Raw genomic sequence first — 13,355 nt, 5'->3', positions numbered from 1 at the left:
GTCTTAAGCAGAATAGTAACTTATTTGGTCACCTGGATTCCTGGCTCATAGCAGACTGATATAGGGGGGTGGGGAAGGATGTGCCAGAAAGTGGTCCCATACACCAAACAACAGGAACACTAGGTATAGGGACAAGCAGGTCTCTGCACTACACCATGATGTTCATAATGATGGGCTTCAGCCATCATGAAAAATTCTGTTATGCTCCACATGTATTCCTTAAGAAGACAGGACATAGTAAATCATCGGCATTGAGCATTGCTGATGTACCAGGCACAGTTCTGAGCAGAGATGATGCTTTGTTTAAACTTCACAAGAACCTTACAGGTTATGATCTGTTGATATTCCAATTTTGCAGATGAGGAAACTGAGACCTTGAGAGATAGAGTGAGTTGCTCAAGGTCCCATTACTAGTAAGTAGAGGAATAAACTCTAACCCTCATCTTTCTGACTGTAAAGTGAAAATGTTAATCTTTATTTGAGTAAGTTCTTTTTGTTCATGAAAAGACAACTTGGTTGGAAAAATTTCGTTGATGAAGAACACATCATTATCTATCAGGGTTATCATGTTAGTGAACCCACTGCTATGTTTACTTAAAAATTACCCATAGGAATGGACTGGATAATGGTTGACTGATGTAAATTTTTCAATACTTATTTATATAATTGATATTCAAAGTGCTTTGGTGGATAAAGAGAAAAATAAAACTGATTCTATTATGTTTCACTATTTTGTACCTCCTAAATTGATGCAGATCCATACAGGATTGTATTTGCTGGGTTTTTGCAGTCTGAGTAACACTGAATAGCAGAACTATGCTGTTGTACCTGTCTTCTCTCCACTGACCAGTCTTCAGGCTATCCCAGTAAGTGCCTGGCCTGAGGCAGGATATTCTTTGTAAGCTGGACCAGGCCCCATTTTTACCTCCCTGCATGGTGAGCTCAGATCAGGTTTCTATTATAAGCTGACTCACACAATTCTGTGAATAATTCTGTGAATAAGAAAAGAGAGAGCCTGTAGTGTTGGGAGATTTATATTCCTCTCGTGGTAGCAAGAAGGTCATTCTGAATATCTGCTTGCAGATAAATACAAAGCTTTGCACTTTCTCTGCAGGTTCTGTTTTCTCCTCTAAGACAGGTCACTGCAGTCTCTTCAGGGAAGTCCAAAGATAGAAAAAAGAAATTGAGTGAAAGAGCATTTTATATTCATCCACACTTCTTCTTCTAGTGGTTGATTATGGAAACCCCCATCTAAGGGATGGCTGGGTGCAGGGCTCTGTGTGGAAGATACTATAATCAACAAAGTGTCCTCCACAGAGAGCTCTCAGGAGGGCAAGTCTTCAGCCAGATGATGCTCTGAGGTCCTATTAGCTGGGAGTAAGGTGGCTCCATCCACAGAGGAGAGAATTTTAGAATCAGCTATTTTCACTCTAAAAGACAAGGATAATAAATAATTTTGCATTTTATCTTACACTCATTGAAAGAAGCCTTACTAAGTCTTAAAGTTGACTTCCTTGGCATTTGATTGACCAAGATCCCAGTATGCGTGCTGGAGAAGATTTAAGTTGATACTGGACTGATTAAGAAACACAAATGAAAATTTCAGAGTACAGATGGATGGGGAATCCCTAACTGATTCATTGGCTCTTTGTAGTTTATTGAACCAAATATATTGCTCACAACCCTTAGGGATCTGTAGTTACTCAAGCTTCACTCTCAGCTGGGATTAGCACTGTGGCTTCCTGGAGTGCAGAGAGACTTCAGAAACCTGAGCAAGTTAGAGAATGAGGGATTCTTGTTCTTTCAAAAAAGTGAGGAGGCACCAGTACTTATACAGTAATAAAAAGATCAGATGACTTTTGGCTTGTTAGGTTTTTTTTTTTATTACTTTATGCTTTCAAATAGCATCAATAAACATTAATTTAGGTTTCCATGGGGCAAAAGTACACAGGCATTGTACTAATACTTAAAATATATGCAAAATAACTTAGAGCCTTAAGTCATGACACTGTAGACTTTTGAAGGGATGAGTTTCTCACTTTCCTTCTGGTTAATGAGGCGGGGAGAGAGGGAGAGCCATACGTTAAATTTAAGGAAATGCCTATCTTGTTAGGTATGCAAAACCTGTTCTGTATTGGTTTTTTGTTTGTTTGTTTGTTTTACATCAACTCTACTGTGGAGAGTGAAGGCTTAGATATTTCCAGAAAAGTTCTCTGGCTCTAGGTTCATGAAGAGCATCCAGCACTGTCCAATGTAACTTCTGCAATAACGGAAACACTTCTTCTAATTCGCCTTTAAATATAAATCGCCACATGTGGCCAGTGGCAGACACTGGTTCTGACGTATTGGACAGAACTGTAGATAAGAATTTCTTAAAGCTCATTCATATCTTTTATGCTAATGACTTTTAAGTGAAAAAGTACACGTATGCATAGTAAAATGAAATAAAAGTAGTAACAAAACTTCTATTTGATAGGAAAGACTATTTCATGAAATTTTGTACCCTTCCCATGTCCTACGCCAAGTCCCCCTTCTGAGATGTGACCTTGCATAATAGCTTCTTATCTTTCTCCATGAGTTGTCTATGCATGTATAAACGTGTAAATGTACACACATTTCATTATATAAGTGGGCACACCCAGTACCCACCATTTCCCCAACCCTACTTCTTTCATTTCAAAACATACTGGGGTTCTTGTCCTAGGAGCTCTAAGGCTGCCTCATCTTTTTAATGGCTACATAGTAGTCCATTATCTCAGAGCACCATTATTTATTTAACTGGCCCCAATAATGGATATTTTGGGTTTTTACTTCCAGTTTGCTGTTGCAAACATCATTTTAATGATCGTCCATCCACTTGCATCTTTGCATACATGTTTGTGGCTGGTATTTCCCATGATAGTAAATTGCGTGAGAAGAGAACTCTCAAAGACAACACCAGGATACAAATCAGTTAGGATTGAATGCATTCTCTTCCTTGAGTTGCTCTCAGGAACAAACTAGAGTGAGTAGTTTCCCTCTCATGGGCATAATGCTGACTGTCAGCTCCACGAGAGAAGTGGTTCTATATTGTTCACTACTGTACCCCATCTGCCCACATTCCTAGCCCGTAGCAGGAGCTCAATAAATATTTGTTAAATGAATGAGTAAATGTCCTAGTTTTAGATCATATTCTGAGGATTTTCACCTACTTTGGAAAGGATCTGCTGAAGATTGAATGGGTTACCTTTGTCATACGTAACAAAGTCTATTGATAACTCTGCTCATCAAATATTATTTATTTTTAATTACTTCATACTCATTCCTGGAATAATATCTATTACTGTACTGAGGGAAGCAGTCATGTCAAAGTTAAAATGTTGGGACTTGTTCTCCAAAACTTTTCTTAAAATTTGATACAGTCATATACAAATTGGTATGGATAAAGATGTCACTGCCTGTTTCATGGACTGAGTTTTGCTAGGTTGCTCCCTTGGGCTTTCCTTGGTTAAGAGAACCAGTCCTCTGCCACCCTAGTGCATGTGATGTTTCTGCAACGCAAAGAACTGAACTGTGGCACAGAAGGTGCCACGGTTGATCTCAAGCAAGTTTTCCAAGTGGACTTGAATCTGGCCTTCTCTTTCCTCTCATTCCATCTTCTTCCCCCACCATAGGTCCCCATGAACATTCTGTGCCCTTTCTTCTCTAACCACCCAGTCTCCCTCCCATTCCCCTGACCCTTCACCTCTGAGACAGCTTGCACCTTGAAGCCCTGGACACAGCCCCTTTTTTCTGTCACCTCCTCTGTGTTTGGCTTCTGACCCCTCTCCTACCCCACGGCTCCGCTCTCTTCAGGAGAGTGGGGAAGTGAACATGATGAGGGATTTTACTTCTTTAGGGAATTTTATGCTGGGAAAAGGTCAAAATGGGCTCTCATCCTATACATCTTCAGTGCAATGGGAGTAGCAGATGAAGCATAAGTCTCATGTCCAGTGGGGCTCTCTGAAGAAGTGGACAAGAAGGAGAAGTAACCAACAATATGGAAGAATAGGCCCTTGAGTCCACAGTTGTGGAGGAAAGTGGGTTCCCACCTGGGTTGCAGCGAGGAAGGACCAGAAAGGTCAGGAGAGAAGGAGATGAGAGAACACTGCCCTCTAGGGTGAGCATATACACCAGTATGCTCTCCGTGGTATTGTGGTACTCAGACCCTGTCAGGCTTCCTAAGATCCTTTATGTTATTTTATTATTGTCTTTTAATTTCATTTTAGATAGTCATCAAGAAAATAAAAAGGATCAAACAACCCAGTAAAGGATAATAAACAAGTAAAAAGCAGATATTCCACTACATAGATAATTACCATTTTCATTTTGACATTGATATTCTACATACATGAGCTCATATTATACATGCTGTTTTTTCTAAATCAACCTGTTCTTATTTTCTTTGAGTTATTTTCTCCTTTCTTTCTCCCACTATCCCCACCTCAGCCCAATCCATAACAAACGTTTGTATTGGTGTCAACATTTTTTCCAGCTTTGCAAAGATTGCTCACACACACATGCACACACAGAGGGTTTCTCTTACTATTTGTTTTACAAAAATGAGACATTTTATATAATCCTCTGCATCTTGCTTTTCTCAATTAAATACGCTGGAAATGTCCTCGCATCACTGATGTTTTTGACTAGTGTTGCAATACTTTCACGTTTTAAAATTTATTCAATATCCCTCATTGATGGGCACACAGATGATTTTCTTTCTTCTTTTTTTTCTTTTCCTATCTGTTGTTTCAGCAAACAGTGCTACCGTGGATAGCATTGTACAAATAGCTTTAAGTACTGCTTATTTTTTACCTCAGTGGGAGAGATTCCCAAGAGTAGGATTGCTAAGTGGAAGGGTAAGTGTATTTTTTCATTTTGTTTCTTTTTTTAAATACATACTGTCAGAATCTTTTAAAAATAAAGCTACAAAAGCATCACATTGCCACCAGCAATGTCTGAAAGTGCCCTTTCTCCCTGCATCCTTCCAACGTTAGAATCTCCACTTCTTTTAATGTCTTTCAATTTGGTGGTGAGAAGCAATATCCAGTTGTTACTTAAATGTACATTTTATTGCCTATTAATGTGATTGAGCAACTGCTCAGGTTAACTGGCTGTGTTCTCTTCCGTGAGCTGTCAAATTCAAATCCTGAGCCCATTTTTCTACTGGCTTGATTGCCTTTTTGTTATCAATTGTAAGTGTTCAGGTTTTCTTTAACATTAGGCCTTTACCTGTCCTGCCTGTGTCCTCAACCCAGCCCTCACGTGTCCTCCACCTTTCTTTGTGACATTTTGTCGTTCAAAGCGTGCACTTTTCTAGGCACTTTACAAGGTCTGCCTCACCTAATCGTCACTGTGGCCCTGTGACATAGGCAGGGTTAATAGAGCAGTCTTTTGAGGACAGAGACTAAGCCCCTCCCAGGGTCACACAGGTCCGAAGATGTGCCAGGGCCTGACACCACAGTCCCCGTCTGGACCACAGTGCTCCAGACCTACATCCACCTGGGCACACAGCCTTGTCCCACCGGCCTTTCCCACTGATGTTTTGGTCCGTTTCTCCCTGTCCACTATCCCCCCAGTAATGATGGGGCCCCTCAGCCGTTTCATCTCCTTCCAGTGGTGTCTGGTGTGCAGCCCATGAGGCCACAGGGCTGAGCTGTGTCTGGGGACTCGGGGGTCATCACCCAATGACCCCAGGCTGCTTCCTCTATGTCTGCCCTCAGGGCCACACAGGGTCACGTCCCATGACACCAAAGCCCTGTGCTAGACCCAGAAGAATTTCTTCCCCACATTCAGAGCTGAGGCACCTTCTGTAACAAGGTGCAAATCACAGTTGCCTGAACTTCTCACATCTCCAGGAATTTGGTGTGAACACTAGTCTTTCAAGAGAGGGCCGGTTTTGCCACTCCTGGTTTTAGGCCCCCTGGGCTGACCTGCAGGGGGTGAGCCTGGGTCCCTGCAGGATCTGAGGTCCTGCTCTCCCATCCCCCCTTCTCCTGCCAGCCCCTCCAGGCCGCCAATCCCAATGGGCTGCCTTGATTAGCGCTCTCCACACAGGCCTATGTTTCCCTTTGAAGTGTTGTCTGCTTCTAAAACGTATTTGATGCGAACCCCGCTTCGACCTTCTCTTCCAATCCAAATCCCCAGACTCGGTAACTGTCTTCATTTGGAAAAATAACTGGTTAGCATGCCTATTAGCAAGCCATCTGCATGGTGGTGAGTAAGGAAATATTTATTTGGATAAAATGTTTATGCATGTTGGGGTCAACAGGTACGAAGGTTGTTTTTCCCGCTCCATCTGGGTGTCCTTTTGGCTATTCCTGTTCTGTATACAGTCTCCCAGGAAGTGAAATGGAGGAGACGTGCTGAGGGTCCGTGAGATTTTGCCTCCTATGACATTTGTCTTGGAAACTCAGTCTTTCTTTTTCATTCAGCAGATATTCACTGAGCGCTTACAATGTGCTAAGCATTGTTGTGAGTGTGGTGAGTGCCACAGTCCCAGCTTCCATAGAGCTGGGCGAGCCAGTTAGTAAGTAGGTGTGTGTATAGAGAAATGAAGCTCAGAGGCCATAGTGGCAGGGTAGAAATGCTCTGGCTGTGCAGCGTTGTCAGGAAATGTCTCTCTGAGGAGAAGGCTTTGGATGGGGGTCAAAGGCAGCAGGAGCGAGCCATGGGGGCATCGGAGAGAAACATGTTTTAGGTGGAGGGTGGGAATGCACTGGCTGTGTTTGGGGGAAATCAAGGAAGCCAGTGTTGAGTGTGTGACTAGGAACATAGCAGGAGACCCGCCCGACAGGGTGGTGGTGGTGGGAGCGCCCACCTATGGCCACGGTGAGGACTTTGGATTTTATGCTGTGAAAGATCAGAGGGCAGTGGAGAGTTTTGAACAGGGCTTCCTGTGATCTATGTGTATATATATGTGTGTGTGTGTGTGTGTGTATTAAAAGATCGTGCTGGCTGCTTTATAGACTGTGGGTGTGGGGGGTAGAAGTGGGTGGAATGTGAAAAGCCTCTGAGAGATGATGGTGTCTCTGTTTTTGGTCAGTAGCTCCTCTGTCCACACAGCCATCCCAGGTGCCCCTGGGAGTCATCTTGGTGTCCTCCCTACCTCTCACCACCTCCTTCCTATCTCTCGCCACCTCCTGTCTCTTACCACTTCCTATCTCTCATCACCTCCTTTCTCTCTCTCTCTCACTTTCTCTCTCTCACCACATCCTGCCCATCTCTCATCACTTCCTGCTTATCTCTCACCACTTCCTGCTTATCTCTCACCACATCCTGCTTATCTCTCACCACATCCTGCGCGTCTCTCACCACATCCTGCTTATCTCTCATCACATCCTGCCCGTCTCTCATCACTTCCTGCTTTTAGCTCTCACTGCCTCCTGCTTATCTCTCATCACATCCTGCTTATCTCTCACCACATCCTGCCTGTCTCTCACCTCTTCCTGCCTGTCTCTCACCACCCTCTCCCTATCTCACCCATGTTTAGAGGAGACCTATCCTTACCAGACCTACAAGTGTGGAGCTTTGATTCAGGCCAAGTTCTGTCTCTGATAGGCTGGGCTACAGTGCAAGCTTCTGGGTCTCTCTGAGCTGAGGTGTCCCCATCTGAAGAATGGAAAGGACAGTAACAGCCCTTGTCTCACAGATAAGAATTGAATTCCATACGCATGTACAGCACCTGGCATAGAACTGGACTCACCAGTGCTGACGAGCTAAAGAACCACCACATTGATAGTGACAGCAACTGTCATTACTATTAGTAGGATTTCTAAATCTGATCATCTCACCTTTTAAATATCTCCTGATATTCTAAGATACAAGTGTCTTCATCCCAGGACCATGGCCTCCCCCAGGTCTTAATCATTTCCCCTCTGGACTCAGGCTAAGCTTCTAACGGTCTCCCTGTGTCCTTCTTGAAAGCCTCAGGTTATTCTCCACTGTGTCCCTAGCAGGGAACGTTTCCAAAACAGATCGGATTGTGTCACTTCCTGCTTACTCACATCACTTCCTCTCGCCTTCAGGACAAAGTCCAAACACCTCATTGTACTGGTCCTTCCATTTCTGTCCCATTTCCTGCAACACCTGCCCTCACCACACACACACAAATACGTGCACGCGCACACACACACACACACACGCCAGTTGGCTGAGTTAGATGTACCGATTATAAAGTCCCAATTATAGAGTTTATCTGATCAAATTATTTTAACTATTATCTGAATCCCCCACTAAACTGTGAGATTAGTAGGGACGGTGTGATAGTCATTTTTTTTTTTTACATATGGTCAATTGTGTAAAGTGCTCTAAACTTAAGTGGACAGCTTGATGAATCTTTATATGTGCATGTCTTCTTGTAACTTCCACCCAGACAGAGTCAGACAGAGAACATTTCAAGCAGCCTAGAGGTTCCCTAACAGTACGCAGAGACCTTCCTGGCCCATGCTTTTTCATCTTTAAGCTCCCAGGAAATATGAGAGCAACTTGGAGGTAGCAGGCATGCTCCAAATATTTGCTGAAGTCTCCATTAGTTTGCTGGAAGAAGAAATGGATGGGCCACTGCTGACACTCTCAAGCGTCTCTGCCCTTTGCAGCTCTGAGGCCAGAGGTGTAAGAGTGCCTGATTTCAATTTAATCAAAGCACCAACGGCCAGAAGGAGGCTTTATCAAGTAATAAATTTACTCAAAATGTTTCTGCAGGTCCAGTTGTAGACAGTAATGATTCCACGTAGTTGTTCTCTGTGCAATCTTTATCTAAGCCAATTCCCATATCTCATTTGATCATCTCAACGGTCCTTTAAGATAAGAAGAGCAGGCATGATTATTTCAGTTTTCAAGGGGAGAAACTGAGACTCCACGATGAAGTCTGAACTTCTTCTCTGGCACATGCACCACAAATGGGCCTTGGGTGAAAGTGAGAGGTGGGGCAAGACCCTGGGGTCCCCATCCAAGTCCATGTTCCTTCTCTTAGGAAACGCATCTCACACCTCTTGTCTTTTGATTTTCGGTCCTGTTCTAGGTTGAATTGTATCTCTTCCAAATGATATTGAAATCTTAACCCCCAGTATCTCAGATGTGACCTTATTTGGAAGTAGGCTTATTGCAAGTTGCAGACGTAATCAGTTAAGATGAGGTCACACTGGATTAGGGTGAATCCCTCACTGAGAATGACCGGTGTCCTTATAAGAAGATGGGAAGAGACACAGAGACACAAGAGGGAGAAGTCCATGTGAAGACAGAGACTGGAGAGTTATATCTACAAGCCAGGGAACTCTAAGGATTGCTGGCCACCATCAGAAGCTAGAAGGATTCTCCCCTACGGGGTTCAGAAGTGTAGCCCTGCCAACACCTTGATTTTGGACTTCTGTCCTCCAGAACTGAGACAGTACCTTTTTGTTGTAAGTCATCCAGTTTGTGGTACTCATTTCAGCCACCTAAGGACACTAACATAGCTCCCATGTGGGCAACTACCCATCGTCTTGGTCAGAATTAACTCCATGTATCAGAAAGGAGTGAGCCTTCCTTACTTGGCCACTGATGACCTCTCCACCCGAATGCCCTCCTTACTCATCTCCAACCCTCCCCTAGAACACGGCTCAAATGCTACCACTTCAGAAATGCTTTTCTTAATCCAACAGGAAATGGAGGAGTAACAGACCATGCAATTTGGATGATGCTGCTCTCCAAATGAGGGTTCCTTCTTATTTGGCATCATTCAAGTGGGCACAAAAGTAGTCCCTTTGACTTTATCTCTCTTCTGCTGAGAAGGCTGACCCAGAGCAGTAGGAGGAGGGAGGGGCGTGAGGGAGGCTAATTCCATATGGTACGGTTTTAGGTCAAATGTTGATCTTCAGGAGGCCAGGGGTTACATTAATTAGGAATACTGTACCAAAAAGGAGAATTACATTGTTGGAGGAGGTCCTCAAGAGGACCCCACTGTCGGTTGACCCTTAAGGTGGAACCAGGCAATCAGAGGCTCCTTCCCTCCAGCCTCCCATCTCATAGCCTTCTTGTACTAGGAGACGCTTCAAGGATGCAACCTTGAGAAAGCAAGGTGTTGAGACCATCTTGACTGGATACGTGATTTAACCCCATTAAGGCCTCTCTTGTTATAAACTCTTAAGATTCTGGGGGTGAGTCCAAAGATGTACCCAAGACAAGCCTCCTATGTACGTTTCCTTGCTTATTACACCTGTCACCTACCTTCTGGGGTGGCTGCCTCTGTGTTCCGTCTCTAGCCCTCCGCGTGCTGGAGTCAGTCTCAAGTTTCACCCGGGGAAGTTCCAAAGAGGTTTTTTTTTTTTTTTTTTCGGTACGTGGGCTTCTCACTGTTGTGGCCTCTCCCGTTGCGGAGCACAGGCTCCGGACGCGCAGGCTCAGCGGCCATGGCTCATGGGTCCAGCCGCTCCGCGGCATGTGGAATCCTCCCGGACCGGGGCACAAACCCGTGTCCCCTGCATCGGCAGGCGGACTCTCAACCACTGCGCCACCAGGGAAGCCCTCAAAGAGGTTTTCAACCAAGACACATTAAACCTCAGTGTTTTTGAAAAAGTTGGTTTCTCCTGATGGCTGTTTGGGTAGAATGTCCCCTTTCCTTGACTCTGCTTTGCATGTTGACATCTTAACTGCACTTGAAGGCTCAGCTAAATTGTTGCAGGTGTGTATGAGGCACTTATGTGTATGTATCACAGAGCAGTTTCCGCCGTCTACCTGCATCAGAGTTCTGCATTCCATTCCATGGGTACTCACTGAGCGTGTGCGTGTGCCAGCCTGGGGGACAGCTTTCTGGAGAAATGCAGTATCTGAGCTCATGGAGTTCACAATTTCGTGGGATGTGAGTATATTTTTATACTGAAGTATGCTCTAAAAATATTTGCAAAAAGAGAGCTTGGTGCTTGGTTAGGCCCATTCTGGATCATTAACCAACTCAGTCTGCAGGAGATGCATTAGATGGAAGACCACAGGGGGTTGGCTTCATGGAGTTGAGACCAATGTGTCACAGATCCTTTTGAGTTGGGTCCTTCTGCCTGGTGTCACTCGAAACAATAGAAGGAGACCAAGTTGGGTTCAGAAGCAGAGGAAAGTTTTATTCTTTGATCAGAGAATGGAGAGGTGCCAGCTTGCTCTAGAGCACACGCTTTCCCGACAGGCCGACGGTGGGGCTGCTTTGCAGGTTTCTGGTCTGCGGAGGGAGGGTCGGAGTCATTGCCACGAGGCGCATGCGTGTTGTTCACAGCCAAGTGCCGGGGCGCAGCATCTCTGCACATGGCCTACTGCTGCCATTTTGAATTGAGGTGCCCTGCGCAAGGCTTCTGCGCAGCGCTTCTACGCAGGGCTTCTCTGCAGGACGTCTGCACAGAGCTTCTGCGCAGGGCTTCTCCACAGGGCACAGTTGCGGAGTTGGCGTGTTGGCAGCGGTTCTACGGCGGGAACTCTAATCTGACGCCTCTGCACTCGGCACCGTAATGGCCAGTGAAACTAGACTAAGCACAAAAGAAGAGGTGAGACCTTGTCTCCTAAATTCCCTCTTATTTTTCCCTGGGGGCCCCAGTGGGCTTTGCTGGTGACAAATACTCTTGCCCTGGGATCTCCCTTCCCAGAAAGGCCTGCCCTTGGGGTTAAATGCTCTGTAGCTGCCATCATAAAATTTTTATTAGTTTTTAAAATTAATTCTATCCCTATACTTACGGCTCCCACACCATCCAGCCTCCAGTCACCTTCTGTGGTGCCCTGGGCCTTGACTGGCCTCCACCTCTCCAACCTGCAGTCGCTCCCGCTTTCTGATGGAATGAGTGGGGGTGGGGAGGCGATGGGGTCATGTTGGAAGAGCAGGCTTGGGTTCTGCTGGTGCCCTCAGTCTGCAGGTGGGGCCTTGAGACCACACAGGGAGTGCTGAGGTTCGAATCAGCGTGGTTTTTAGGGTGCCCCTCCCCCAGCCTGCCGAGCCATGGCATATTGCACACGTGACTTGACCAGGGCCACCTCTGATCCAGGTACAAGCGCCACCCAGCAGGGAGATTGCAGTCCCTTGGCGACCTCCTGTCCACCGTACACTGGGGCAGTGGCCTGCAGGAAAGGGAGATGGATGGACTTCCCCCTCCCAACTCCGGTGGGGCACGGCCTTTGGTCCAGTGGAGGGTGGTGGACGTGGGCCACTGGTGCTTCCCTGAGTCACACACACTCACCCTGGACTATTCCTGTGACCAAGGGAGCATGACATTAAATAACAAACAAACAAACAAAAAAACACCACGACAGGGTGGGAGAGACTGAGAAAGAAAGGGAAAAGCTTTATATTTTAGCACCTTAAATGGTGCCTTTTTCCTTTTTGTAAAAGAAGCCCCCTGCCACCATTTTCATTCTGCGCTGGACCCTGCAAATTATGTAACAGACCCTGCTCCCAAACTCAGTAATAACCGCAGCCATCCTTTATCACAGTGACCAACATGCTTAGGAATATGTCATCCGATCTTCATCACCATATGCATCAGGAACCTTGCTAATTTCCATTCTGTGTGAGGATGAGGCACAAGTAACATGCACGAGCCCTGCAATGGGTAAGTGGTCTAGCTGGACTCTGACCCTGAGTGTGTCTGACCCCAGTGCTGGAGCGCCTGACAATTAAGGCTGAGTGGAGCCTCACAGGTGGCTGGTATGCAGTTAAGAATTTGTGAATTGAATGAATGGGTGGAGGAGATGGATGCAGGAACAGAAATCACCCCATTACCTGCCTTCCTGGGCTGCGTTTAGGAAAGCCCAGAGCCTGAGCACCCTGGGTGTGCAAAGCCAGAGGACACTGGGGAGTGCGTAGGGCAGGGGTGGGCTGGCAGTCCTGAGTGGGCTGCAGCACGTGACCACCTGCAGCTGCAGAGCGATGGCGAGCATGCAGCATCATGGGCTCAGCTGGCCCTTCCTCATACACAGGGCCTGGCCATCTTGTGCCCAACTCTGGTAAAACACCATTTTGTTTCTGCCTCACCATTTGCTTTGCCTGTTATTTCGTGAGCTGTTCTAGGTGTGCTTAATTCCTGTTTGTATTTGGAGGGGCGTGTGGAGCTTAGGCACAAGGTACCCAGTGCCCAGGAAACCCAACTTATTCCCCATGAGACCTCCCTCCCTGCTTAAATGCTTCTCCTCAGTCTTTCATGCCTTGCCCCAGAAATTCTACCTTGGATCCTAATTGGGTGCATTCCAGCCCTGTTGGTAGTTATTTGGCAAAGTGATGGAATATGTATGCATGAGCTTTTTCAAGGTGTTATTTAGATATTATTATGACTTCAAAGACCTTACAGAACATTCAGGAAATGTTGTCATATTGGCTTTTCACAGTAATG

The sequence above is a fragment of the Hyperoodon ampullatus genome, assembly GCF_949752795.1.
Source record: "Hyperoodon ampullatus genome assembly, chromosome: 5".
Taxonomy (NCBI): domain Eukaryota; kingdom Metazoa; phylum Chordata; class Mammalia; order Artiodactyla; family Ziphiidae; genus Hyperoodon; species Hyperoodon ampullatus.
This window is presented reverse-complemented; position numbering follows the sequence as displayed.